Raw genomic sequence first — 25,074 nt, 5'->3', positions numbered from 1 at the left:
CTTCATCTTCTAGAACTGTGATGGTACCCAAGAATTGTAAGGAGTCTTAGGGGGCGGTAGAAGCTTTATCTGCTCCACCTGTCAGCTATGGAACCACCTTCCCTGGTACCTCTGAAGCCAGATGAATCTGATGATTTTCGGAAAACATGTCAAAACTTGGTTATTGTTGCTCCTTCTTTAGATTCTGACTTTGGTTCTTTTTAGTGCAGAATTTTTGTAGGCTCCAGCGCCAAGACGCCCTTGGGCATATGTTGCGCTTTACAAATATCAAATACCAACCAGTGATCTTAAGTACTGTGGGCCTGCATTGGTCAAAGCTTTGTGCACATAGCACAATGTTTTAAACTGGATTCTTTTTTCAGCCAGAAGCCAGTGAAAGGCTCGGTGAAGATTGGATTTAGAAGACAATTTCAGAAGTCAAAGAAGCAATCTAGCAGCAGCGATCTGTACCACCTGCAGACATTTGATTGAAGCAAGATTCAGAATGCTACCATAGTCCAATTTGGACAAGATCAGGGCCTGAATTACTGTTCGCTGGGCTGAGAACAGGAGTAACCAGAGAATGTTCTTCAACCTCCTTAAGACCTGTGCTGCAAGCCCACTAGTAGCATTTAATTTGCAGGCCCAGGGCCCAGGTAGTGCCACTTTACTAGGACTATTTTGCCAGTACTCGTTCTCTTTGCTTGTGCTCTTCTCGTGGTAGCATACACATTCATCCTCTTCTTTTAGCTTTCCATTTCTTTTACTTCTTTGTGCGCTCGAGTGTGAGCCTCAGGTTTTCTGCTTGATAAGATGTCCACAAGTGACTTTCTTTTGATTCTAAGGGGGGGTCACTGGAGTCCTTTAAAGTCTGTTATTGTAAGCTGGAGATCGGTGACTTGGTGAGCTTTATTACTAGCATTCTTTTGGTCAAAATAGCTCCACAGCACCAAAACAACATTATTAGAAGTCTCTGAATCCATTAAAACCAGACTAGACTCTGACCTTTTTATGGTTCTGGTGCTGTTGGATCTGTCAGCCGCATTTGATATGGTAGACAATAACATCTTGCTGTTCAGGTTAGAACATCTGGGTGTGACAGGCTCTTCCCTAAGTTGGCTGTGCTCCTTCCTGGAGAGAAGTGAGCAGGTGGTTTGGATTAAACCGTATGCCTAAGGAGCAAAATGGTTGAATTGGGGAGTGCCGCAAGGCTCTTCTCTAAGTCCCACACTCTTCAACATTTACATGTGTCCTCTGACATATTTGGTTAAATCATTTAACATCAAGGCCATCTTATACGTGGATGATACCTAACTCCTGATCATGTATGATGGGGATTCCATTAAGTAAAGGCTGCATTTACTCGCTGCATGGTAGTGCTGCTCGGTTTGCTAAAGGGCAATAAATTGCAATGCAATCCTAACACAATGGAAATTTTGTTATTTGGCCAGAATCAACTTCTGGGTAGGAGCTTGGCCCAACACGGTTCCCCTTCTGCCCCCTCCATCGGTGGTGGCCAGGAATTTGAGCATCAAGTTTGACGCCCAACTTACATCTCAGGCAAAGGTTTCAGCAGTAGTTAAAACATGTTTCTGGACCTTTTACATGTTGAAGAAGTTTCTTCACCTGCTTCTGCATGATGCCCATGTCACAGTGGTCCGGTCTCTGGATTCTTTAAAAGCTGGACAATGCCAATGTGTTATATTTGGGCCTCCTGGAGTATCTGATCCAGCGGTTACAAGTTCTGTAGAGCAGGGCTGCCTGCCTAAAGTTTAGTACCATTATTTTGGGAGAGACTTCATTGGCTGCCAGTTCGAAAAAGTCTAATGTACAAAGCACTGCCCCTGAAGCACCAAACCCTCCACAATAAAGGGCCTATGTACCTTAACAGAAGAAGTAAGGAATACAGCCCAGGAAGACGACTGTGTTCCAGTAAAGCCAGAGTAATTGTGCCCCCCCTTTTAAAAAGCAATGGAGGGAAGGCTCTTCTTTCACTGTTGCAGTGGCTGGTATGTGGAATCAGCTGCCTGAACATGTGAGGTTCTTGCCTCTGTTCTGCTCTTAGTCACCTATACAGCACCAGGACACTCTTTTGAGTAGCCGCGTGCTATAGAAAAACTCATCATTCATTCAATAAAGATATTCGCTAGTGCTACATACATTAGAAGCAAAGTAGTTCTTCATCTAGAATTAACAAGATTAAATTCCATGCTCCTGATTCTTTTTTTGGTGCCATCTTTTCCCTTCCTCTCCAAGAGTATATGATGCAAAGAATACACTGTTCTCACCAAAAAGAAATGAAGAATATATTATTTTGTTATAATTTAGCTCCATAATTCCTTTCTGTTTTCCTTCATTTATTTCCCTTAGCTCTTTCGGTACAAATGCTAGAAAAAACTGTACCCTATTGGCTACTCTTTTGAATCCCCCTTTCCTCTTCCTTATTCGTTACCTCACAACATGTTCTTTAAAATTCTCCGCTCCTCTTTGTTCTTCTCGTGCTATATTGCATTTAATTGGTTTCAGAGACCCAGGTCTTAATGCGTCATGTTAATTGTAAAGTGCACCAACATCCATTTAGGAAAGAGCAGTACTCTATCAAATAAACAAATACATATTTAAATAACTCAATAAATATATTTGCAGACATCGTCACACTTTTCAGTTTCAGTTCAATATCAGTTGGTATATGTCAGAAGTCATCAGTCGTAACATTGATGATGGGACCACTGAAAGCCAAGAAAGAGGCCTTCACGTAATAAACATCAATCTCAGGGGCTAGTTACCCAGAGTTTCTTCTTATAGAAAGCCCCCTCCCTTACAAAAGACCTTAATGATGACACACTTTCCCAGGCACAGAATAGCTTTCCAACAAAACTGAGCCCGCAGAGCTTTCACAAGCAGATCTTACTGGAATGCTTCAGAGGGACCAATGAACTGCATGAACAACCATGCCACTTTTGAAAGCACGGGAAAGACGTACTTATATTAGTCTCTCGTTGATCTGGAGCCTGAAGCGAGCAGCTAGCCAGAGCCTAACCCGGACTAGCACAAGTGACAGAGATTGTCTCTTGAAAATGCATTTAGGAGAGTGAGCAGATGCACAAAGTGCCCACCCGCAAAGTGCCAACACAGCAAATTACTGACTAAAGGTGCTATGCGAAGTGTGGTCCTCTTGGTAATAAAGCAGTGATAGGAGGGGGCTGTACTACCAGACAGCTGTCTTTCCATTAGTGCAATTGTGCGAGCATCCAATGCTGTTCACTCATGCGTTGATCTTCCATTTAATTGTGTGATCTCAGGTGAAACAGCCAATGATGGATACGCAGTCGATGCACTGCTCTTATACTTTGCACGTTAGTCTGAGGTCCTGAAAGGTGTTTCTACTCTGGGTGTTTTTATGTGTGAGCATGCTTTTGTGTTTTATGGATGTGGGAGTGTTTGGTGTCTGACAAGTGTGTGTTTGTGTATATGCATTTTGTATGTTTTATTAGTGTGTGTGTGGAAGTGCGTTGTTTATGGTTGTGTGTGTCCTCTGTAGTTCATTTGGTGGTCTGGTGTGTGTCAGATATATGCATGCCTTTTGCATGTGTGTGCCTATTGCATGCATGTGTGTCTATTGAAAATGTATGCTTGGTGTGCATTTTCTGTGTGTGTTTATTTAGCGATGGTGTGTCTGTGTACCTGTTCTGATGGTATGGGTGTCTAATGTGCTGTGCGCAGTTCATAAGTGTTTGCTGTGCGTCTGCACATCGATTGGGCTTCTGCACATCTGCTAAATGTGCATATGAGGTCTTCCTTGTTAGTGTGTTTATATTATACATACATATCTGGTGTGTGTTAAGTATAGTGGGCCCGATTCACAGAAGTAATCTGAGACAAAATCCTAAACTTACTACTTTTGGTATTCACAGAAGGCATTTAGTAGTAGTAAAGTTAGGATTTTGTCTTAATTCTGTCTTAAGTCTGTCTTAAGTCTGTCCTAAATTTGTCTTAAGTTTGTCTTAAATTTGTCGTAAGTCTGTCTTAAGTCTGTCCTAAGTTTGTCTTAAGTTTGTCCTAAGTCTGTCTTAAATCTGTCTTAAGTCAAACTTGAGACAAAATCCTAATTTTACTACTACTAAATGCCTCTTGTGAATACCACAAGTAGTAAGTTTAGGAATTAGTCTCAGATTACTTCTGTGAATCGGCCCCTCTGTTATGTGTGTTTATATCTGTATCTGTTATATACGTATGTATGTATCTGGTATGTTCATATGTGTCTGGCTTGGTAAGCACGACTATTGTTGCACCTCTGAAGAACAACACTATTTCAGGTCCTGGATGGAACAGCATCATCATCAAACCCCTATTGCCACAGCACTACCATAGACACCCTGATGTCTCAACATTAACATCAACTACTTGATTGCACCACTATTATCCTGCAATACGTTCTAGACTAATGCCACAGCACTATCGCCAAGTCCATGAAGCTATTGCACTGGTATGAAATCTTTCAGCTCTTTGTGCTGCAATTGAGCCACAGAAGCAACAACACTACCATTAGCATCTGAGGCCACATCCCAACCATTTACTCTTGATCCTACACTATGAACATTTCTAGTGATACTTGATGCAATTAATGTAGCACTTAACACATTCAATGAGTTCCATGCACCAAGTCCTGCCATAGAAAATCTTGTTAATAGGCAGTTTCAACCATGGGTTGACATGCCCAGTGATGGAATGGCTGCAGAAAAATCAGAAAACTTAAGGGCCTTAGGCTTCTTCCAACTGATCTCGGCTATCTCCCACATTTCAGGGCATACATTGTGCTCAGTATTCACCTGGGTCATACACATCTACATCATAGATATTACCCATAACTTATGATCACTCCCTGATAAAGTCTACGGAATGTCGAACAAAAATGTAAGCTACCAGCCCTGACAGTTCAACTCTGTCCAGGTAATGCAAGGAGCTATGCCCTATCAAATTCTAACAAAAATATTATTCACTCCATGTTCTCCTGCCCTTACTGAAATGTACTTAGAATCTTTCCTTGACGTGGTCCAATTGTGGGTAGAAAGTAAACACTCTGATAAAGCCATTGTTAGAACTTGGGGTCTCTAGTTGGCAGAGGTAGGTCCATTTGACCAAATAGGGACCCTTGCTTCTAAGTCAGGGAAAGGGGATTACACTCCTAGATTACCCCTGCTTATCCCCTTGGTAGCTTGGCACGAGCAGACAGGCTTATCTTAGAGGCAATGTGTTAAGCATTTGTGAACACATACAGTAATACAGTGAAACACTACAGATGGACACCACACAGGTTTTATAAAAATAAGTATTCTTTATATAGACTTAACACAAAACCACAAACGACAAACATCCACAATACTGTACTCAAAATTGACTTAAAGATGGTAGAATTAACTTAGTTCAAGTTGATGGTAAATGCGACACAGTTATCACAAAGGTACCTGGATGCGTAATGCAAAATAAACAAAAGGCTTGCGGCGTTGGAGATGCGTCGATTCCTTGCTTCGGGGGAGACGATGCGTCGCGTCTCAATGCTTGCGCAGAGTAGGGGATGCGTCTTGATCCTTACCGGAGAGGAGGTCATGCGTAGATTCTCGTGCTGCAGCCCGGTTGCGATGCAGCAAGATGGCGCCTCGATGCAATGCGACAATCCGGTGCGATGCAATAAGATGGCGCCCTTGATGCGACGATGTGAAGACGATGCGTCCATGCCCTGGCAGCCTTGCGGCCACTCTGTACTTTGGAGCCGCGACAGGCCCTGCGACATGCTTCTCCGGTGATGCGACGGCGACCCTCATGGTGGCGACACGCTTCTCCGGTGATGCGACAGCAGACAGCTGCGATGAAGACACGCTTCTGTGAGATGCGGCGGCGGCAAGCTTCACGGGTGATGTGACGATTACAGCTGCGGCGGCGACACGCTTCTTCTCGTTGCATCGCGCTTCCAGCTCCCAGTAACCCGCAGGCTTCTGCAGATAGAATTCCCAGCAAGGAAATTCAGAGGGGAGCTGGTGGTGAAGTCTTTTGGCCCTGAGACTTCAGCAGGAGGCAAGCACAAGTTCAAGCCCTTGGAGAAATATTCTGCCAGATGACACAAAGTTCCTTCTCCTCTCCTTGGCACTGAAGACACCAATGTAGGCCAACCCAGGAACACAGCACACTGGCAGGGGGCAGTACAACTCTTACAGCTTCCTCTGGTTCTTCTCCTTGGCAGAGGTTCGTCTTGTTGTTCCAGAAGTGATCTAAAGTCTTGGGGTCAGGGCCCCAGTATGTATACTCATATTCTCTTTGTTCTCTGAAGGCAGAGAGGCCTTTGCCTAGTCCAAACCAGTTCTGGTCAGTCCTGGACCACTTTGTTGACAGGACACCTTCTTTCCTTTGACAGTGTGATCCAGAGCCATCAGATGCACCACAGGAGGTGGAGCCAGCATTGTGGAGAGAAAGCACAGCCCTATTCAGACCCAGGTGCAACTCCTCCCACCACTGGAGAAGTGTAGCTCACTGGTTAGAGGAGGCATACCCTGAAGCAGAGGTCAGACCCGGGACCAGGGTTCGATTCCTGACGCGGAAGGGTCTGGAGCCCAATTGTCCACGAACTCGATAATTCTCGCTTCGGTGCCTACTCTAAGCACGAGTTCACACTATGCAGCTCTGGGCAACAAGCTTGCTTAATCTCCACAACGGCCCCCTGCGGCGGGATGCCTGGCTTTCACCTTGGGGATGCCCAGTACGGGTTATCTCACAGGGAAAAACCAGGACGGGTTCCCAATGCAAGCGCCGAGATGCCCAAGGGTAATTTGAGCGCTATATAAGACCGCACATACATACATACATACATACATACATACTCTACATGCAGATCTCTCTATTCAGCCTTGTGCTGACTCACCGTGTCTCATGGAATTTCCCCAGCCCCTGTGCCTCAAACTCCAGACAAGGAATACACAACCTAGCAGAGGCAGGCTTGGATAGTTAGGCAAGAGAATACCTACTTTCTAAAAGTTGTATTTTCAAACAGAATGTTATAACCAACTTCACTAAAAGATGTATTTTATCATTCTGAGTTCGGGCATACTAAACTCGAATTTCTACCATGTTCCCAGGCTCAGTTCGGATTATAAGGTGTTATAATCAAACTGCCCATTCTGGCCTATGGGGAACAGGTAGCCTTGCAATAGTGAAAAACGAAAATGGCTGTAATTCACTATTAGGACATGCCACACACATCAGGGCATGTCCTACCTTTTACTTACAATGCACCCTGCCCTTGGGCCTACCTTAGGGGTGTCTGATATGAAGAGAAGGGAAGGTTTAGGGACTTTCAAGTGGGTGCACTTGCCCAGTCAACATGACAGTACCAGACTGCACACAGGCTCTGCAATGGCAGGCCTGAGACACACTTTACAGGCTGCTTTGGTGGGTGGCACAACCCGTGCTGCAAGCCCACTAGCAGCATTTGATTTACAAGCCCTGGGCACGCGCAGTGCACTTTACTAGGGTCTGACAAGTAAACCAAATCAGCCAATCATGTAGTCACTAATCCATACATCAATTTACAATAGGGAGAGCATATGCACTTTAGAACTGATCAGCAGTGGTAAAGTGTCCAGAGTCATAAAACAGCCATCAACAGGTCGGAAAAAATACAGGAGGAAGGCAAAAAGTTCAGGGATGACCCTGCAAAAAGGGCCAAGTCCAACAGCCATCAACAAATATTTTGATATTGGTGTGTGTCAGATATATGCATGCCTTTTGCATGTGTGTGCCTATTGCATGCATGTGTGTCTATTGAAAATGTATGCTTGGTGTGCATTTTCTGTGTGTGTTTATTTAGCGATGGTGTGTCTGTGTACCTGTTCTGATGGTATGGGTGTCTAATGTGCTGTGCGCAGTTCATAAGTGTTTGCTGTGCGTCTGCACATCGATTGGGCTTCTGCACATCTGCTAAATGTGCATATGAGGTCTTCCTTGTTAGTGTGTTTATATTATACATACATATCTGGTGTGTGTTAAGTATAGTGGGCCCGATTCACAGAAGTAATCTGAGACAAAATCCTAAACTTACTACTTTTGGTATTCACAGAAGGCATTTAGTAGTAGTAAAGTTAGGATTTTGTCTTAATTCTGTCTTAAGTCTGTCTTAAGTCTGTCCTAAATTTGTCTTAAGTTTGTCTTAAATTTGTCGTAAGTCTGTCTTAAGTCTGTCCTAAGTTTGTCTTAAGTTTGTCCTAAGTCTGTCTTAAATCTGTCTTAAGTCAAACTTGAGACAAAATCCTAATTTTACTACTACTAAATGCCTCTTGTGAATACCACAAGTAGTAAGTTTAGGAATTAGTCTCAGATTACTTCTGTGAATCGGCCCCTCTGTTATGTGTGTTTATATCTGTATCTGTTATATACGTATGTATGTATCTGGTATGTTCATATGTGTCTGGCTTGGTAAGCACGACTATTGTTGCACCTCTGAAGAACAACACTATTTCAGGTCCTGGATGGAACAGCATCATCATCAAACCCCTATTGCCACAGCACTACCATAGACACCCTGATGTCTCAACATTAACATCAACTACTTGATTGCACCACTATTATCCTGCAATACGTTCTAGACTAATGCCACAGCACTATCGCCAAGTCCATGAAGCTATTGCACTGGTATGAAATCTTTCAGCTCTTTGTGCTGCAATTGAGCCACAGAAGCAACAACACTACCATTAGCATCTGAGGCCACATCCCAACCATTTACTCTTGATCCTACACTATGAACATTTCTAGTGATACTTGATGCAATTAATGTAGCACTTAACACATTCAATGAGTTCCATGCACCAAGTCCTGCCATAGAAAATCTTGTTAATAGGCAGTTTCAACCATGGGTTGACATGCCCAGTGATGGAATGGCTGCAGAAAAATCAGAAAACTTAAGGGCCTTAGGCTTCTTCCAACTGATCTCGGCTATCTCCCACATTTCAGGGCATACATTGTGCTCAGTATTCACCTGGGTCATACACATCTACATCATAGATATTACCCATAACTTATGATCACTCCCTGATAAAGTCTACGGAATGTCGAACAAAAATGTAAGCTACCAGCCCTGACAGTTCAACTCTGTCCAGGTAATGCAAGGAGCTATGCCCTATCAAATTCTAACAAAAATATTATTCACTCCATGTTCTCCTGCCCTTACTGAAATGTACTTAGAATCTTTCCTTGACGTGGTCCAATTGTGGGTAGAAAGTAAACACTCTGATAAAGCCATTGTTAGAACTTGGGGTCTCTAGTTGGCAGAGGTAGGTCCATTTGACCAAATAGGGACCCTTGCTTCTAAGTCAGGGAAAGGGGATTACACTCCTAGATTACCCCTGCTTATCCCCTTGGTAGCTTGGCACGAGCAGACAGGCTTATCTTAGAGGCAATGTGTTAAGCATTTGTGAACACATACAGTAATACAGTGAAACACTACAGATGGACACCACACAGGTTTTATAAAAATAAGTATTCTTTATATAGACTTAACACAAAACCACAAACGACAAACATCCACAATACTGTACTCAAAATTGACTTAAAGATGGTAGAATTAACTTAGTTCAAGTTGATGGTAAATGCGACACAGTTATCACAAAGGTACCTGGATGCGTAATGCAAAATAAACAAAAGGCTTGCGGCGTTGGAGATGCGTCGATTCCTTGCTTCGGGGGAGACGATGCGTCGCGTCTCAATGCTTGCGCAGAGTAGGGGATGCGTCTTGATCCTTACCGGAGAGGAGGTCATGCGTAGATTCTCGTGCTGCAGCCCGGTTGCGATGCAGCAAGATGGCGCCTCGATGCAATGCGACAATCCGGTGCGATGCAATAAGATGGCGCCCTTGATGCGACGATGTGAAGACGATGCGTCCATGCCCTGGCAGCCTTGCGGCCACTCTGTACTTTGGAGCCGCGACAGGCCCTGCGACATGCTTCTCCGGTGATGCGACGGCGACCCTCATGGTGGCGACACGCTTCTCCGGTGATGCGACAGCAGACAGCTGCGATGAAGACACGCTTCTGTGAGATGCGGCGGCGGCAAGCTTCACGGGTGATGTGACGATTACAGCTGCGGCGGCGACACGCTTCTTCTCGTTGCATCGCGCTTCCAGCTCCCAGTAACCCGCAGGCTTCTGCAGATAGAATTCCCAGCAAGGAAATTCAGAGGGGAGCTGGTGGTGAAGTCTTTTGGCCCTGAGACTTCAGCAGGAGGCAAGCACAAGTTCAAGCCCTTGGAGAAATATTCTGCCAGATGACACAAAGTTCCTTCTCCTCTCCTTGGCACTGAAGACACCAATGTAGGCCAACCCAGGAACACAGCACACTGGCAGGGGGCAGTACAACTCTTACAGCTTCCTCTGGTTCTTCTCCTTGGCAGAGGTTCGTCTTGTTGTTCCAGAAGTGATCTAAAGTCTTGGGGTCAGGGCCCCAGTATGTATACTCATATTCTCTTTGTTCTCTGAAGGCAGAGAGGCCTTTGCCTAGTCCAAACCAGTTCTGGTCAGTCCTGGACCACTTTGTTGACAGGACACCTTCTTTCCTTTGACAGTGTGATCCAGAGCCATCAGATGCACCACAGGAGGTGGAGCCAGCATTGTGGAGAGAAAGCACAGCCCTATTCAGACCCAGGTGCAACTCCTCCCACCACTGGAGAAGTGTAGCTCACTGGTTAGAGGAGGCATACCCTGAAGCAGAGGTCAGACCCGGGACCAGGGTTCGATTCCTGACGCGGAAGGGTCTGGAGCCCAATTGTCCACGAACTCGATAATTCTCGCTTCGGTGCCTACTCTAAGCACGAGTTCACACTATGCAGCTCTGGGCAACAAGCTTGCTTAATCTCCACAACGGCCCCCTGCGGCGGGATGCCTGGCTTTCACCTTGGGGATGCCCAGTACGGGTTATCTCACAGGGAAAAACCAGGACGGGTTCCCAATGCAAGCGCCGAGATGCCCAAGGGTAATTTGAGCGCTATATAAGACCGCACATACATACATACATACATACATACATACTCTACATGCAGATCTCTCTATTCAGCCTTGTGCTGACTCACCGTGTCTCATGGAATTTCCCCAGCCCCTGTGCCTCAAACTCCAGACAAGGAATACACAACCTAGCAGAGGCAGGCTTGGATAGTTAGGCAAGAGAATACCTACTTTCTAAAAGTTGTATTTTCAAACAGAATGTTATAACCAACTTCACTAAAAGATGTATTTTATCATTCTGAGTTCGGGCATACTAAACTCGAATTTCTACCATGTTCCCAGGCTCAGTTCGGATTATAAGGTGTTATAATCAAACTGCCCATTCTGGCCTATGGGGAACAGGTAGCCTTGCAATAGTGAAAAACGAAAATGGCTGTAATTCACTATTAGGACATGCCACACACATCAGGGCATGTCCTACCTTTTACTTACAATGCACCCTGCCCTTGGGCCTACCTTAGGGGTGTCTGATATGAAGAGAAGGGAAGGTTTAGGGACTTTCAAGTGGGTGCACTTGCCCAGTCAACATGACAGTACCAGACTGCACACAGGCTCTGCAATGGCAGGCCTGAGACACACTTTACAGGCTGCTTTGGTGGGTGGCACAACCCGTGCTGCAAGCCCACTAGCAGCATTTGATTTACAAGCCCTGGGCACGCGCAGTGCACTTTACTAGGGTCTGACAAGTAAACCAAATCAGCCAATCATGTAGTCACTAATCCATACATCAATTTACAATAGGGAGAGCATATGCACTTTAGAACTGATCAGCAGTGGTAAAGTGTCCAGAGTCATAAAACAGCCATCAACAGGTCGGAAAAAATACAGGAGGAAGGCAAAAAGTTCAGGGATGACCCTGCAAAAAGGGCCAAGTCCAACAGCCATCAACAAATATTTTGATATAAATCAAACCAACATGAACAGATGAGGTTGAATACTGGAATAAGGTTAGAGAAAAACCCAGGCAACTTCCAAAAACGAGCTTTGCAAGCTCATATCAGAGAATGTCAAGAGGCAATCCAGATACAAAATTTTTTTCACTTCTGGACCCAATCAATCAAACCTCAAATCAAACAAAGAAGTCGCTGAAAACCTTCTTGGAGACAAAGGAACCAGAACATGAAGATCACCCTTGCATTTCCAAGCAAAATTGTAAAGTTCTAGGAAACCAGATTAGCATTTGATAATCTAGAACATTTGGAGTCATCTCCTTTCCATGTGGTTCTAAACACCCATCATCCAAATATAGAACAGGTGGGACTTCATAAGCATATTACTATGACAGAAAGGGGTCAATCAGCGGATAGTTTCAGATGGTGGAGTAAACTGAGCCTTCTCTGTCAGAAACATAGGAGTTTTCTGACTCTAAATGAGGTGGGACAACCACTGACACTCAGGCTGGGGTCAGTCAGCAGTATGACTCTTAATTGTGCTTGTCATTGATGTCCATACTAAGACAATAGGTTAGGAATTATTCATATCTTTGATCAACAGCGGGGTCATGGCCAACAAGATGGCCGCATAGGACGTGCCTGTGCGGTGCTCCCACTGGAACACGGGAAGATCCTGGAAAATCCTGCGGAGCAGCTCTGCACCTACCCCATACACAGGAGGTATTACCTGGCACGAGAAATACAGCGCTGAACCAGTGGCGAGGTGAAAACGACGGCGGAATACAGCACAATGTAAACGAGCCCGCCATCTTGGCTTCTGCAGGCGTCCTCACGCCTGGAGCCGTAGGTGAGGTGTTGGCAAACAGAGACCCCACCTGTGTTGTGTGAGTTCCGGGAAGACTGTGCAGATACCCGGTGGGCGGAGTGAGTATTTTGAGACGGCGGCAGGCCCGAACGAGAGGCTGGACAACTGCGGCCTTGTAGAGCCCCGAGGAAGACGGGCCGAGTCAGACTCCGACATTCGTGGTGCCAGGGTCGGCCCTGGAGGACGGGGGTAAGTTGCTGGCCGGGGCAGGGCCCCCATCGCGAGTGGCCGATATTAAGAACTTAGGGCCTGGAAATAAATGGAGGACCGGCTGCAGGCTTGCCAGAGCCCGGGGCGGGTCGAATGTAGTCGGAGGCCTGCCCGGGGTTTAAAGCCTTTGCGAGAAGTGAGGCTGGACCGGCTTACCTTGAGACTGACGGGGAAGCGGTGGCCCCCATCCTTGTCGGTAATACTCCACCCTATTAAGTGTTGCTTCTGTGAGGACTGGGCCCGAGCGGCCAGCTGAACTGTGGGCTTTGAGAGGGGGTGAGTTTCCCCCCCAAACCGGAGGCTTGCTGTGGTGGGTCTGCCCCCCCGCCCTGTCGGTTAGCATTCTGTGATCAACTGAGCACCCGTGGTGAGGAGCAGGACGGTCTCGCTGCCACAGGGGTCTAGATAGACCGGCCCCATCTGGACTGCACTATTTGTTTAAAGGGGGAGCGGCCACATCAAGATATTGGGGCTCCAGAGGTGACGCGGGAACGAGGATAGTCACTAAGGTGGGGGCGATAAGGACTCGGAGTGCTGATCACGCAATAAGGAGCAAATATGGTTAAGGAAAAGGCTAACCGGGCCCAACAAAATTCAAAATTATGCACAGCCCCTACCTCAGGGAACCAAACAACATGACCTACAGGGGTGTGCCGCCACGGGGGGGAGGGGCCAGAGGAGGACCAATGAGACCCCTCATTAGTTGATATTCTAGCTGCTATGCAGATCACCAGGCATGACATGGTGACAAGGATTGATGAAGTGGCGATCAATGTCAATCTTCTTCGGTTTGACCTGCGCAAGGTCTCCAACAGAGTCACCACGCCGGACGAACATGTGGAAACGCTCCAGACGGAGATGAAATCGCTTCGAGTGATAGTCATGGAGCTACAGAGGATAACGATAAAAACATGACAACCGGGCCGAGGATCAGGAGGGGCGCTCGAGAAGAAATAACCTATGTATTGTGGGATTCCCGGAACGGGCAGAGGAACCCTGGGCGGAGTTATTTTTGGAGGATTGGATCACAAAGGTACTTGCGCCTGGGAGAACCTCCAAGTTTTTCAACATCAAAAGGGCCCACAGGGCATTGGTCCCCCCGCCGAGACTAGGGGCTCCACCTAGGGCCTTCATAGCCCAGTTCTTTAACTACCATGACCGGGATGTAATACTGCAGGCTACTCACACAAAGGGCGTCATGCAATTCGAGGGCCGTCGTATTGCAATTTATCCAGACTATACACAATGGGTGCAGGACCAGAGGCGCACCTTCCTGATGGTTAAGAAATGGATGAGAGAAGCCGGAATGAAATACAGTCTGCTTTTCCCAGCCAAACTCTGGGTTGAACACCAAGGCAAAGCTCTGTTCTTCTTTTCGGCAGCAGAAGCCTCTGAGTGGATGGACAAACTAGGGGTGAATGGCGACCGTCGGAACTCGCAGACTAACTCAGAGAAAGGAACGGATTCAACGGACTCTACTGGGAGGCAGCGACGACGGTCAGGAGGGAAATGACAAAAGGACACCGGCGGCTCTGGAAGGGTCAGGGAGTGTGCCGATGGCACCTTGCAAGTGACGGAGGGACTATTGGACTCAGATATGACATCATCAAACATTGTGCCTGATACAAATGTTTCTTAAGCTCATGTTAAATGGAGAAGGTACAGGTTCGATGATCAACACAATCAGATAAGTGGAAAATGGAGGGGGCCCGTTCTAAAGATGTGCCTCTTCATTTACTTTTTGTGGGGACCAGTAATATATGTATACCCTGTGACTGGAGAGGACCACGCTCCTCAGCAGAGACTGGGGCTGGATCGGGGCTCGAGAGGTTTTGCCATTGCACCCTGTTGAGTGCCTAGTCACTTACAACAAACTTCTTTACTGGGTCATGGCCACATGTCTATTAGACGATCTAGGAACAAATTGAATACAATTGTGGCTTAAATTGCAGCGGATAAATATTTTGTTTGAGAAATCCGGGGGGAGGTGGGACGGGAGAGGGGGATGCTCACTCTCTGCAAAGTTGGGAGGGATAGACCCATTTCACTGCCCAGAGGGTGGGGGGGAGTTGAGGTGAATAACCAGTTATGTTTGTTATTTGTTGTTTATGGGAGGTTTCAAGGGATCCATGTCTGGGGGGTAACTTAGTGATCTGCGACCAATCGCGATATTAGAGGGATAGATGGAGAACCAAAGACAAGACGAATCACACATGGCCATGGCTCCCACCGTGATGAAACTGCTTACCTGGAATAGGTATGGGGTATGGCAATGCTTGAAAAATGGAGGAGGGTGTATGCTTATTTAAGACGATACAAAATCGCTGTAGCAGGTCATCAGGAAACACATATTTGTGGTGATACGATACCCTACATAAGATGTAGATGAAGAGGACAGCTGTACGCCACTTCATTCTCCGGATTTGCACAGGCATTCTTATCTGGGTGGCTCCGGGGAACCTCTTCCAGAACATGCACCATGTGATTGACCCTGAGGGGCGCTATGAGATCCTGTATGGCAGACTTGATGGTCCAGAGATTTGCTTTATTAATGTATATGGTCCTAATTTTGACAGCCCAGGTTTTTTCACCTGAGGGGATGGCCGCAGTGACCCCACACCTGGGGGGTGGTGTAATCATGCTGGGAGATGTCAAATGTGTGCTGAATGGGACACTGGACCAGGAGCCCCCGTGGGCAAACAAAAAGCCAGGTATGACTGGAGCCCTGGAGGACATTATGAGGGGGTTGGGACTGGTGGATATATGGAGGATTAGACACCCAAACAATAAAGTCTTCTCTTGTCATACTCCTGCGACAGATACATTTAGCAGGCTAGATCAATTTTTTGTATCTGAGGATTTGGTTTCTAGGGTGGGAGGAATAACTTATCTTCCAAGATTTTTTGGATCATTCCCCCATGCTGTTATCCTTAGACACCGGGGGGCCGAAGTCTGGGATCCCAACATAGAGGCTCCAAACCAAAGCACTCACGGATCCGCCCTTTGCTGCCAAGATAGGAGAGGAACTCTCCAGGTATTTTGAAACTAACTGAGGGTTAGCGCCCTCTAGAGCAATGGAGTGGGGGGCTATGAAGGTGGTGATAAGAGGGATCTGTATTAACACAACCTACCGTGTCCACCAGCAGCTCAAAAGGGACATTAAGGTACAGGAAGGGAAACTAGCCGAGATAGAGGCGTCACTCCTGTTGTCCTCCCAGCATCTGAATGAGTGGTGGGTGGTCCGAGAGCAACTGCTGACGCCATTATACAGGCTAGAAAAATGTCATTCTATTGCACACCGACAGCACCTGCATGCTGAAGGGGACCGATCTGGGGCCCTGCTCGCCAAGTTGATTAAAACTGAAACACCGGGTTCTCCCATAGTGCAGGTACAGTCCAAGGATGGGAATATAGTATGTAGCCAACAACAAATTCTCAACATTTTGGCAGACCACCTGGCTGGGGTGTACTCAGGGCACCCCCCACCGGCCCCAGAAATGATGATTGAGTTCATGGCTGCCCTGGATTTACCCTGCCTGGCAATAGATGCTAGTCAGATGTTTGAGGAAATCAAAATGTCTCTGGACCAGGGTAGTTCTGCAGCTCTAGTACTGCTGGACTTGAGCGCAGCGTTCGACACCGTGGACCACCATATTTTGCGAAATAGACTGATGGCCATCGGTGTCCAAGGTAACCCTCTCCAGTGGCTGGCTTCATTTCTGGAAGGAGGGACCTTCAAAGTTATGGAAAACAATCTCCTCTCCAGGACGATGCCTTTGACTTGTGGGGTGCCTCAGGGCTCCTCACTGAGTCCTACATTATTTAATGTTTCTATGAAGCCATTATCACAGATAGTCCAAGAGTTTGATGTCTTCATGACAGCCTATGCTGATGACACCCAGTTGGTGATTTCCTTAGATCCCAGAACCAACGGGTACTCCGGCAGCTTAGCTCCCTGTATGGAAAGAGTGATGGGTTGGATGACAAATAGCTGTTTAAAATTGAATGGGGATAAAACTGAACTAATGGTTCTCAGCAATAAGGCAGTCCCCAGGCCATTAACCAGCTGGCCCAAATGCCAAGGTAACCAACCCATTCCAAATGAATCTATAAAAAATGTGGGTTTCTGGCTTGATAAGGACCTAACAATGGTGACCCAAGCCAAGAAATTGACAGGTATATGTTTTGGACTACTTAAAATGCTCCGCAAAATCCTGGAGCGCATTACCTTAGAGTTCAGAAAGACAGTAGTCCACTCCTTGATCACATCACGCCTGGACTATGGATATTCACTTTCCCTAGGGGCGCCAAATTCGTGATCAACCGATTCCAGGTGGTCCAGAATGCTGCAGCAAGGCTACTGTGCAAGGCCCCAACCCAGGAGTCAGCTAGGAAGCATCTCAAAGCACTACATTGGCTTCCGGTGGAGGCCAGAATCAAATTCAAGGCACTAGTCATGACCCACAGAGCTTTACACAACAAGGGCCCAAGTAAAGTTAGAAACCTGTTGACCCTTTACGGCCCAAATAAATGCCTGAGATCCGGCTCCGAACGACTTATAAAAACCACAAGAATCAGAGCCTTGCACCCAAGTTGTGGAACTCATTACCACGCGAATCTCGATTACTGACGATGGAAGTAGCATTCTGGAAGTCGATCAAAACATGGCTGTTCAAGTTGTATCACTAATCTATCTCTAGCCTTCGTTGAGCAGTAATCTCACAGCGCTGGGAAGCCCTTGGGTAGCCATGCGCTCTATAAATCTATAAAATCTAAAATCTTGGAAGAGGAGATAACCAAAGAAGAAGTACTGGGGGTCATACAAACTCTAAAGCAATCTAAGAGTCCCGGAAGTGACAGCTTACCTGTCCGAATTCTTTTAAAAATGTGCGCCCATATTGGTAGATTATCTCCTAAAGGTGTGCAAAGAAGCGTTTCAGAAACATACATTGCCAACTTCATAGACGGAGGCCCTAGTAGTCATGATACCAAAGGCAGACAGGGACCCCCAGCTGGCGAGCTCATCCAGACCAATCTCCCTCCTGAATATAGATGAAAAATTCCTAAGTGGTTTCCTGGCGGCCAGACTACTGCCATAAATGCACCACTTAATTTATTCTGATCAAGCGAGCTTCATCCCTAAGCGTAGCACCGCCCATAATCTACGAAGGCTCGCCCATGTGTGGCACTCCCCATCTCTAGATCAGGAAGATTATGCCCTGGCGTTACTAGATATAGAACAGGCGTTTGAATCGGTGGGATGGACATACATGTGGGAGGTTCTGCGAATAATGGGAATGGGGATACAATTGTTTAAATGGATACGGTTGCTCTACTCTGCCCCTCATGCTAGAATACGTGTAGGGAGGTTGGTCTCGAGAGGCTTTATGTTGCAACTTGGTACCAGACAAGGATGACCGTTATTGCCACTCCTGTTTGACACAGCAATGGAGGCGTTGGCGGCGGCTTTGAGGAGGGAGTTGGCTGCATTTGGGATTCCATTGGGAGCGACTAACCACGTGGTGTCCATGTATGTGGACTACACTCTTGTATACCTCCAACAGTCTGAGGCAGCGATTCCGATACTATCGGACATTCTCCGAAGGTTTGGGGGGGGGTCTCTGGACTACTGATTAATCCAGGCAAATCGAAATTGATCCCGATGGGAAGGCTGGCTTCGCACTCGGACAGAGCACTCCTAGAGGTGGGACTCCCGTGGGCGGAGACTGAGCCCAGATTCCTAGGGATTAAACTAGCCAAGACCAATTCTGTGGAATCCAGATAGGTTAGCCTGAGATATTGTGGTGAGCCTCACTGTGGTGAGGGGTTCTGGAAAGGCTCAGAGTACTAACGCTGGTAAAGGCAGTCTGAGGGTCTAAGCTCCACAATGCAAAGGTTCTCATTCAGCTAAACGTGACCAAGTACCCAGTGGGGTGATGGATTTTTGTAGCCGTGGAATGTGGAACTCTGGTGCATGTCTAGAAATTTGGGGTAACAGATATCCGATGGTGAGAAAGGCAGTTGAAAGAAACCATGGGGAGAGAAGACGTATGCCTGCCCTCTAATAAACTACTCAGCTATACCAGCTCACAAACGTGTCGTCCTTACACGTCGACGACGTGAACTTCCTTGCTGTGTGCTTACACAATCTGGATTCTTTCGGTACAGTAGGACAGGTGGAACAGCGGAAGAACCATTACCGGGATGCTCTCTAACATCCGATTTGCAACTGTCATATTAGACATTTCTGGGTGTGCATGCTGTTGCTCGCGTCGCTACCTGGGCCTTTTGGGGAGCTGTGGTGTCCAGTTGAGCATGTCTAGTCAGGTCACAGGTGCATGATTGTCGCTCATTCATTTAGCTGCACGCACAGAGCTGTGCCATCCTAGGATGGCATGTGACTTGGTGCACTCACGCAGTGCTGGTAAAGTGCGACAGGGTGCTCGCGAGCAGATCCTGACTTGTTTACGTCTATCTACGTGCATGTGCCATCGTGCCAACGTGGATGTGGGGTCATTTACGAGGTCATATTACGTGCTGACATAGTGGCCATTCCTACTGCTTGCCAAGAAGCCTTCTGGGAAGAGTGTCGCATCTTGTGGTAAAATAATCATACTTATTCATCGGTTGACATTCCTTGTGTAAGATGCCTTTAATGATACGCACAACTGGGAAGCACGTTCACCATGCAGTAAAATAATTATACATATTCATCGGTAGACATTCTTTGAGTACTATGGAACGGTGATATGCATACCATAATTCTTTATTTATATGCGGTGATGTGCACACCATAACCCACATCATAATACTGTTGAGCATAATACAGTATAGCGAATAACCCTGGGCGTAGTTCGCGAAGTAGCACTTCGCGAAGCTACGCAAAGTGCAGTTCGCACTACGCGAGCTACGCGTAGCACTTCGCGAACTGCGTAGTACCTTGTTCGCACTGTGCCAAATGTCGTTTTCAATGATTGCACAGTGCGGACAAGCAACCGGCACTGTGCAATCATTGAAAATGGCATCTTGCACAGTGCGAGCTGTAGTTTTCTGCTGCTCGAGTAGATTTTTACTCGAGCGGCAGCTTTCTCAACGCGAACTGGTAGTTTTTTCATCGCGAGCGGTCGCGAGCATACGCGACCACTCGCAATGAGAAACCTGATATCCTCGCGTTGGGAATCTCGCCGGGAGGTTTATTTTCCATGCTCGCGATCGCCAACTTGATGTTGCTGATCGCGAACAAGGAAAAAGTCTCGCCGGGGTGTCATTTTGCTTGCTCGCGGTCGCCAACTTGACGTTGAGGACCGCGAGCAAGCAAAAAATGACCGCAGCACTACGCAACACTATGCTACGCGTGTTCGCACTGTGCTACGTGCAGTTCGCGTAGTGCGAAGTAGCACGAACTTCGCAAACTATGCGAGCGTAGCGTAGTGCTTTGCCCAGGCTTAATAGCGAATAGTGATGTGCACACCATTCTTTTTTATTTTTATTTTGTAGCACGTGCCTTAACACTATTTAAACTTTTGTGGGTATTTTATGTGTGCTTTGGAACATATAGCATGCTGTTGTACACACATTGTGAATAGATTTCCACCTCGCCTGCCATCCCTTCCATTTCCTGGTGAACCTCAGATAAATTGCCCAGAATGGAAAGAATATTTTGTTAACTATTTGTTAGCCATTGAAGATGAAAGAATGGAGGACTTCTCTTCCGTATGCAAGAAGAAAATCCTCTTACATAGTTAAGGACTTGAGGAGTTGTGAGTATACAACCAAATGGAGATAAAACCAAAGCAGAGGAAGATGGTAATTATGTTTTTAGACATGCTTTAGAAGATCTTGATCTTTATTATCAACCGAATGTGTGTGCTGCTATAGACAGGTACACTTCTTTCAGACAGGGCAACTCAGAATTGGTAGAAATGTATATATCTGCCCATAAAAAAAGCTGTCTCATGCAAAATTAGTGTGCTTCAAGACAAACTAATAAATAACCAAGTAATTATGCACACTAATGATCCGAACACACAAGAAAGGTTGTGGGTGAGTGGCGATGCCTCATTAAAGGATGTTATAGCCATCGTGAAAAAAGCAGAATTGTTGAAAGATGTGCCACAAAAATGTGTCAACACCTCGAGCAAAAATGAAGATCCTGTACGTAAAATTAATAAAGGGGCTCCACCGTTGCATCTTAAAAATGGTGGCATGAGTCAGAAACAAGATACTTATGGCATGGGTAACCAATACAACAAGGGGAGAAGGATAAGCGACCTTCTTGTTACAGGTTTGACAATAAGGAACACTTAGCTAGAGCTAAAAATTGTCCCATGGTTAAAGGGGATGACTTTTTATTTCAGAATCATCATCGGTCACTTTGATGTCAATGATGCCACTTCAGATGTTCCAGTGATTTTATCAATGATTTCACAGAATTTGTCTTGAGTGATGCAGTATGTGATGTCATAAGCAGTGCATGCCTAGGTCACGGTTATGGTTACTTTAGGCTCAAGTTATAGTTACTAGACATAACTGTAAGTGGTGAATTTCTGTGGTTTTGTTAGCTTCAATCAACTATATTTTAACAGGCATTTTCACCTAACTATAGCATCCCTTTAACCATTATTTTTTTTCAGTAAATGTCAATATTATTTTAATGTAACACAAGATGGGTTGAGCCTAGGGCCTTGCCTGTGGTGTCCACTGCCCAACCGTGCATGGCTTGTGGAGTGTAGGGCCTGGTGGTGCCCGCCACGGCGCACCTCTGAGTATGTAATGGTACAACATAAATGGTGTCATATTAAGTATGGCAGACCTAATGACATTGTCAAAGGACAAGAAAATATCGAAAGTGAGCCTCTTGGCTTTATTAAGGGGTCAGCACATCAACTTATGTACAACAAGTCTATTGCCTTTGTCAAAAAGTCATAGATAACTATAATCAAATGTATATTTTCTACATTCACACTGCAATGTTTAAGAATAATGATATCCACAAAATATTTTCAGTAAAGCATTTAAAAAACAATAGATGTCTTTGAGTGTTTTAACCCTTTTTTGAGGCCACAAAATGCAGCCATAGAACGAACCACAAAGGGTCCCTGCTCCCTAGCTGAAGAGCATACAGCTCCAGCTCAGAGTGCTTTACAAATTATGCTATGTTCTCCTGGAGTCCCGGACTCAATGTTTCCAGATACTTACTGCAATTTGTTTTAAATGTTGTTAGAGGGCTGCTGTGCTCCCTGCAGCCCTCCAACATTTAGAAAAGACTTGGTGGTGCCCCTGCCCTTTCTAGGGGCACCATCAGCATAAAAATATAATATTTTAAAAATGCCTTTGCAAGCCATTGTAAGGTATTCCCCGGCTGGCACTGTGAATGTGAATTGAGTGGCTATTCCGCTCACTTCACATTCACGGCTTTTTATTTTTATTTTTATTGGTGGGGGGATCCCTTTTTTTATGGGAAGTGTGTCCCTTTCCCCGGGGCAATAAAAGACCCCGGGACCCCAAGCCCCAGGACCAAAGTCCATTTTTTGGGGAGGGGAGCATGCCACTCTCACTCCCAAGCCACAAAGGGCCCCGGAGACATCTTCCCGGGGGGCCGAACATTTGTTTTTAAAATGTAGAGGGGATCTGCACCATTCTACCTGAGATTTCTGAAGGCCCATGAGGATCCCATCCCCTGGACCAACGCTTCTTTTTGAGGAGGGCGGTGCGTGGGGTCCATCTCCCCAAGCCATACAGTGGCCCCAGGGACCCCATCCCCAGGGACAGATGGCAGCTGTGCCCCCAAACCCTGTGTCCCTGGGATCCCAACTGCTGTTCCCTGCCCGCATGTGTACAGGCAGGGAGAACCTGAGCTCCCTGACTGTGCTCTTTCAGGCAAGGAACACAGATTAGTTCACATGCAGCAGGTGAAGAGAAAAACTGCTTTGATCGGGCATAAGCATACAAATGTAGATGGCTCCCACTGCATCTAAGATGGGTGCAGGAAGGGGAGCCGTCAGTGGTAGTGGGGCACTGGGGCTCCCCCGAGGGTCCTATGCCTCATTGCTGTGGGTTTTCTGGATACATACATGGCAAATAAAGTTTGCTTTGGCCCCGAAGGATAGGGTTATGCCATGTAATGGCTCAGGGAGGGGGTCTGCATGCCCCCTCCCCGAAAAAAAGTAAATGGGTAAGGTGATGGGGTCTGAAAAGGGCACAGGGAGGGGGGCCATGAGCCCTCCTTGATTTTATGTGATGCGGGAGGTGGGGTCCCAGGGCATCCTCATGGATCAGGGAGGGGGGGTCGCATGCTGCTGCACCCTAAAGAAATAAAAAAACAATGCCCCCAGCACTGAGATAAATGAGGGGTATTAAAAATAAAAAGGTAAGGAGCTTTCTGTGGGTTTTTGTTCTGCCTGGGACTGCATAGTCTCAGTGAATCTGTGGTCATGCCAAAAAGAAAAAAGAATTGCCCCTGGAGCCCCTCCAGGACTGTGGTGGAAGGTGCAGGGTAGGGATACCTTATACTCCTTGAGTCCAAAAATGGCTGCTGCCACATCTTTGTTTTGTTGTGGAAGCCAATCAGATCCTATCTTTTGATCTGTATGACCCTCCGTGTCTCAATCCATACATATATCTTGAACCTTATTTTCTCTAAAATTACTGAATAGATTTACACTAATGCACAAAAAGCATGCTTTCTATACTAAGATCTACCTTTCTGTCAAATATGGTGTAATTTGGTTCTGCAGTGTTTGCAGTATCACTATTCAATTTTGCTATGAAAATTTGTGTGGGAGAAATGTGTTTTGGACCCCTCCTTTTTCTCCACCCCACTTGACCGATCACCCAAAACATTTCAGGAAGAAGATGAGGTGGATTAACTTTTTAAAGAGTCATGAAGATTCATCAAACAATGCCAAAGTTATAAGCAAACCAAAAAATGAAGGGGCATATTAGCAATTGATGGCAAAAAATATTGCAAAGCGCAATTAGCGCTTTTTTATTTATCGCCGTCTATCGCTGGAATTTTTCGCCCGGTTAGCGCGTTATTAACAACGCGTATCACCGAGGTGATAAAAATTCCAGCGATAGAGGGGATATCACCGTTTTCCATGGAACAACGCTGGTTTTCCAGCGATGTTCTATGGAAAACGGCGATAACCTTGCTGATACGACCCTGTGGTCGTATCAGCATAATCCACCCCCAATGGTAAGTATAGCTAAGCCAGGATTTTAGCAGAAGTTAGTTTTTGGCAAAAACCGCGGTTTTTGTCAAAAGCTAACGTCTGCTAAAATCCTGAGGGCCACCTTGTAAATATGTAGCGATGATTTACAAGGTAGTCCATCAGGGGTACGCCCAGTGATGCCCACTTTGCCCACTTTGCATCTCATAAGAGATGCGAAGCGAGGTGTCGGGAAAACGGGTGCTAACAGGTGCTAATGCATGTTGGCATCCCCTTGTAGATAGGGCAATAATCTTATCTCCGCTTTTTTGGCTATTAAAGTCAGAAGAGCGGTGATAAGGCCCTTGTTAATATGCCCCCAATTTCCTGTGCAAATGTGCTACTAACTATAACTACCCAGTGGCGATCTCACATGTGCACAATCTTCATGGTGTCTTGCAGTAGGTGGCCCTCCAGTTTTATCTGTAGCCACTTGTTTGCCCACCCCTAAAATTTGGGTCTAGGAATCCCACTGTGCAAGAGGCTCACAAAGAAGAATTGTTGGAAGCGAGGCCCTCACAGCAGTGCATTCACACCTCCCTTTACACTCATATTGCCCGTGAACTGTAAATCACACAGGGCTACCCTTATGCACAACACACAGTACTACAATTCATGCATATCAACCACTGGTTCTGTGAGGAAGATTACTCTTTCCCTGAAGGCCTATCATTCTGTGTTTCCCTGAAGTTTCACACCCAGTGCACCTCTGAGGTGCATGATTTGTGCTCTCCTAGTGTGTATCAATTTGTGCTCTCCTGGTGCACATCGCCTAGTGCCTGCCCCCTGCTGCATGCTTATGTACACTTATGGTGGTCTGCATGCAAATATGCTATTATTCTTGTTGGCTTATATGTGTGACTGCCTGTATGTTTGATG

General features: G+C 46.2%; 1 protein-coding gene across 1 annotated transcript in view; it reads left to right on the top strand.

Moving 5' to 3' along the window:
* LOC146829181 (sodium/hydrogen exchanger 2-like) overlaps positions 1-25,074 on the top strand; it is a 615,451-nt gene that overhangs the window by 199,570 nt on the left and 390,807 nt on the right. The gene's annotated exons all lie outside the window — the stretch shown is intronic.

This window comes from Triturus cristatus, chromosome 5_2, assembly GCF_964204655.1.
Source record: "Triturus cristatus chromosome 5_2, aTriCri1.1, whole genome shotgun sequence".
In the NCBI taxonomy this organism is placed as follows: Eukaryota; Metazoa; Chordata; class Amphibia; order Caudata; family Salamandridae; genus Triturus; species Triturus cristatus.
The sequence above is the reverse complement of the archived record's forward strand: the minus strand, read 5'-3'. Positions and strand labels throughout refer to the sequence as shown.